Genomic DNA, 5872 nt, shown 5'->3' with positions numbered 1-5872 from the left:
GTTTGCTATTTCCTTGCTTAATTTTTACAATATTTGATACATAATAGTATCTTTAAGTCCATCTATGATTTCACAGAATTTGTTTGAACTTCATAAAAATGTACCATACTTTTTGCACTGTCCTTGTTTTACTTCTCTATTAGCTTTCCAAGTTTTATTCACTTTAGAGTGTGTAGCTATCATTTATTTTTACTCCTCCATAATGCTATGTTTACAAATTTGTATTTATCTGTACTTTTAAAAATATCTTAATTATATACCATTTCTCATCTCACGTAACACTCATGTTACTTCTACACTTATCAGATATTATGTAACGGAAAACCACAACTCAGCAACAATAGAACACCATTTTTCAAAATTAAATGGCTTACCAGAATTCTTTAATTCTATCCTTTATTTGTATTAGATGACCCTTTATTCTGGTATTTGGCATTGTTCATATGGAGGAAAGCTTATAAGTTGATATTCCATAAATAGAAGGATTTTTATGATCGATTAATTATTTTCATTTAGAATGCATAGAATATGGTTGATTTAATATTTCTTTCTTACTCTCTGCCTGGAACATAGTGCTATCTATGCAATAGCCACTAAAATATTAAGTTAATTACCTAGACTTTAAACTGCATATTAATAGGAATAGCATACAGAACTCTTCTCAGATTGGGACACCTGGGTGGCTCAGTCAGTTAAACGCCTGAGCCTTTAGCTCGGGTCATGATCTTAGGGTCCTGGGACTCAGTTCTGCAACAGATTCCCTGCTTAGCCGGGAGTTTGCTTCTCCCTCATCCTGCTGCTCCCCCTGCTTGTGCTCTCTCTCACTCTCTCTCTTACAAATAAATAAAATTAAAAAAATAAATTCTTCTCAGATAGCTAATATAGAATATCGTCTTTGTATTCATCAAAGGGAAAGTGCCATATAATAATGAAATCCAGACTACTTCAAATTCATTTTTTAACCAGTAAGAAAGTACTGGAAACAAGCCAAAAATGTCTTCAATGAATTAAAGAAATAGATTGATTTTCAATATCTTAATGTTTCTAATGTTAAATTGCAAGATTTTTATACTAGATATCAGTGTAAATATTCATTATACAAGGATATTCTAAAAATAAACCTGAGAAAACTACTTGACATATATGATGACAAAAACCAATGTCAGTTTGGGTAAAACTTACAACACCTACCACCTGAAACTCTTGTTCTATATGGTGCCATCTTGTGATGCTGGGCAGCGGCAGTGAGCCACAGCTTCCAGTCAGCTAGAAGATTACAGGGGTGAACACCTGATATTCTTACAAGCATTCTATATATAGAATATATATATAGAATATATATATTCTTCTTTTTTTAGTGTAATATTTAATAAATTGCATGTGATATTTGATACTTTGTTATAAAATAGGCTTTGCTTAAGATGATTTTGCCCAAATGCAGGCAAATGTAAGTGTTCTGAGTATGTTTAAATAAGCTTAAGGTAAGCTATGATATTTGATAGTTTTGGGGTATTAAATGCATTTTCAATTTTTTATGTGTTTCTCTGTACATAGCCCCCTTGTAAGCTGAGGAACATCTCTATATGTATATGTAGCCTTGGTATGGCTTACATATTATTGGCATGAAACATCTAGAACAGTACGTGTGCCATAGAATTGTCTACAACATCAAACAAGTTTCTTGAAAACTTGTGCCAAAGGGGTTATGTCTTTAAGGATTCTTATTTCAGAAGGGTTCTCTCAAACGTAAGATTTTTCAGAAGTTAAGTGAAAATCTGACCAAACTAAACATTTTTCCATTTTCCCTAGTGAGCAAAGATAGCTAAAATCTATCTGCCATTTTCAACACTGTACTCAACGATTGTAATTCTAATTTAAGAACAGATTATTTATATCAAAACCACATGTTGGCCTAATCTTATACAATATTCATAAGTCACACTCAGACCCTTGGACACTTTTATTTGTTGAGTCTATATGGTACTACGGACATTCATCTTTTTTGACCTCATAGCTTCATGTATGTCTATACTTTTGAAAATACATGCATCATAGTTCCATTGTAAAATGTCTGGGTTATAAAATGTGCTATGCTATCAAAATGGTAATAAGAACATACAAATGACCTGATGTAATGAACTGGACCAGATTGCCAGATATCACATTGCATACCAGAAAGATTCAGTGGTAAGTTTTAAAATGGCCAGCTATACACTGACTGAATTATAACTCATTTAGCTTCTTTCTTTGTGTACAGTATTATACATTAGTCAGTATTATAGTAGATAAGTACTTTGGACAGATGTAAATATGCTGTAATAAAAAATGTTTTTCTTCTTTCTTTTAGTCCTTTTTACTTGTAAGACTAGCCACAAATACCACGCCTCCCCCAAAATAATTTGCAATCCAAATTTATCTCTAAATGAATTTATTGCACAGAAAAATATGTATATATATATATATATATACACTTACAGAAGACATGTTCAAAAATAGTTACACAACAGCAGGGCCCTAAATGTAAGCAGTATAGTTGTTTTGTTTTGTTTTGTTTTGTTTCTTTTAAAAAAAGAGGTTATGTGAAATATTAGGATTTTATTTCCAGGCGTAGTATTTCAAGACAGTTAACTACACCTATGGTGTCAACAGCCTCTTGTTGGCAGTATGATTTTATTGGCTCCATGGAATAACAGCAAGAATTTACTATTGCTTCTTTCTTTTATGACACACACAGAATAAAAAAATTGACACATTTGCTCAAGACCAACCAGAATCATTTTAACCTATCAAAATTGATGGGAGGCCTTCACTGCCAAAGTCACTGCTGCGTTTTCACAATTCACTGCAGACAATTCACTCCCATTATGATAAAGGAGAGCAGAGTCATAATCAGGGAAGAAAGCTAGATTAATACTTGTAATTATCATTGAATATTTAGCCTGCTATAGGATTATTATTATTAGTGTCATTTGATAATTTTCTCTCATTTTATTAAACACAACTGTGAGTAATTACGCTACCTAATATTTCTCTGTATTGGCTGACTAGCTAGCAAACATTCATGAAAATATCCATTAGCCACACATATAAAATGCTGCATTATGATGCTGTTGAATCAGAACATACCACTACCTGATCCTGTAGCTCTTTGAGGATTTGCAAATCAATTAATTCTATGTTTATTGGATTCTTCCCATACAATTAGAAAATTTATAATCGAGTCCATGAACATTATTAGTTTTACCATTTTAAACCAGCAATCACACTTTGATTTTTACAACAAAAGCAGAAATATAAACACACACATTTGGATCAGTTTTCTCTTAGTCTGTCTGGACTTCAAAATCCTATTCCTCAAGATGATGCACACCAAAGTTCTGGATTAAACAAGAAATTAGATGGCACCTGAACACTTGGTTTAATATTCTCAAAAGGACTATGCAACTTCTTTCTTACATTAAGACATTGTTTTACAAAGATCCACACTTTTATAATGTTAGTATTTATAATAATCAATAGTCAATTAATCATGATTAAAAATCAAACATAAAAATTTCTACTTTTTGCTTTTGCCCCCTCCATTTAGAACTTATTTATAGCCTGATAATTCAAAGGTCCCTATGTTTATGAAAATCTGGACAGAAATAGCTCTAAGATCCCATTCAGAACTTGATATTAATCTAAGTCTTTTGGCTCCATTTATCCTGAGAGCAAAGAGTAGGACAAAGGATTTGAGTACTGTTAGTTTATCTGGGAGATTATCCAAGGTAGAAAAGAATGGGAAAGTGATACAGTGAAGAAGCAACTTTGTCAAAGAGGTACATTGTTGATATAATTGTTGTGGATAGAAAATGAAGGCTTGCTTTTACTGAAAGGTCCTGAGAAACTTCTTTAAGTTGTCCTCATGAAGACCTGAAAACTGACAATTTTACCTATGGTTCTTATTTCCACTTCACTGAGAGCTGTCCTCAGAGGACATTAACTCTCCTACACTTTCAGGTTGTGTTGGAGACATTCTAAAATGAGAGAGAGAACATGAGATGCTATCAGTGTTAAGTAACTGCAATTTCCCATGGAACTATCCACCACAGGTTTGGCTATAATCAGGTGTTGGGCCTTGATATCAGAGGGATTTGAGGCAGTATCATTTTAGGTTAATCATTATATCTGAAATTTCCAAAAACTTCAACTGATGAAACTTTGATTATAAACCTATAAATATAACAATAAATCTACAGTATTCAAATTATTTTCATAGAAATACACAAACAAAGCATCAACTGATTAATATTTAAATGTTACAAAATACTGAACTGAAAGAATTTGGTCATATAACAACGTGTAAGAAGTAGAGCTTAGGTTTAGGTTAGAAGTCAGGATGCATTTGGGACTCAGTTAAGAAATTGAATGGAGGGACGCCTGGGTGGCTCAGTGGGTTAAGCCACTGCCTTCGGCTCAGGTCATGATCCCAGGGTCCTGGGACCGAGCCCCAAATCAGGCTCTCTGCTCAGCAGGGAGACTGCTTCCTCCTCTCTCTCTGCCTGCCTCTCTGCCTGCTTGTCATCTCTCTCTGTCAAATAAATAAATAAAATCTTAAAAAAAAAGAAATTGAATGGATGTCTGACTATCTTATAGGTTTGCTAAAAATCAGTGACTTTGTGTTCACGTGTGGCTATGCGGGAATTTTTAACTTTCTCTAAGAAGTTATTAGATTGATTATATAATGGCAGTAAAGGATGGGGAAAAGCAAAGTACAAACCCCATAAAGACAAAGACACTGAGTATGAGAAAAGAGTAATAGATAAGAAGAATCAATGCATTTGAGGAAAATGGGAATTGAAATACACAATGATTGTTGATTTTTTTAGATGCAGAAATCAAAACTAGCTTGCAAGAAGGAAATAACAGAAGACATGTTTTGAAAAGGCAGTAACGTGGAATAAAGGAGTAGGGAGAGCATATCAGGTAATTTGGATAGGAAGGAGTTAGGAGATAACTGCTTGATAAATTTTATATGGCCCACTTAAATGCACAGATTTCTCTTCTTTAATTTATATGGAGAACAGGGTGTCGTTTCTCTTCCCTTTCAGAGCACCCGAGGTGTACTCTTTCAGACTGAAAACCTGAAAAGCTCAGGACTCAGTTGCTTAAGCACAGCTGAGAGGACATATTTCAATTAAGATTTACAGTTTGCTGTAGGTAGTAGACTGTCAAAAGTGGTTTAACCATATTTTTCATTTAACAAGAAGACTACAGAGAGTGTTTTCTGGTGTTGGTTCAGAGTCTTAAGAAAGTCAAGTGAACTATCTTAGAGGTTTTCATGGCTTTTTATTCACAGTTGCAAAAATTGCTGTTGGAGTTCTCACTATTAAGCCCACATTTCTGGCAGAAAGATAGAGGTAAAAGAGAATGATATCTTGTACGACTGATACTTTGTCATATGGTTACAATGTAACTAGAAAAGAGACAATAAAATATTTGATGTTGTTTTAAGTTTCCTTGTTGTCAATCCCTCAGTGCTTTCTGATACTAAAGGAAAAAGTAGATGGATATTGACCTGGCAACTATCAACACCTGTCAGTCTCTCTTGGATAACCAATATCTCTATAATCTCTTCTTCCCAGTAAAAAAAAAAATAAAATATATTCATAAACCACACTGTGCCATCTCAAGTTACTGCACCAAGATAAAATTACAATGATTTTCAGTTGTTCCAAATGGACAGAATACCCTTCCTTATGATATCATGTCTTATAAGATAGATAATTGGCTTGCTACCAATATACCCAGATGAGACTGTGGAAGAGACAGGAAAAAAATAATAATATTTATTTTTTCCTTGGGTTGACCCTGTTTACACAGATGCATTACT

The sequence above is a fragment of the Mustela nivalis genome (genome assembly GCF_964662115.1).
Source record: "Mustela nivalis genome assembly, contig: HAP1_SCAFFOLD_75, whole genome shotgun sequence".
In the NCBI taxonomy this organism is placed as follows: Eukaryota; Metazoa; Chordata; class Mammalia; order Carnivora; family Mustelidae; genus Mustela; species Mustela nivalis.
The sequence above is the reverse complement of the archived record's forward strand: the minus strand, read 5'-3'. Positions refer to the sequence as shown.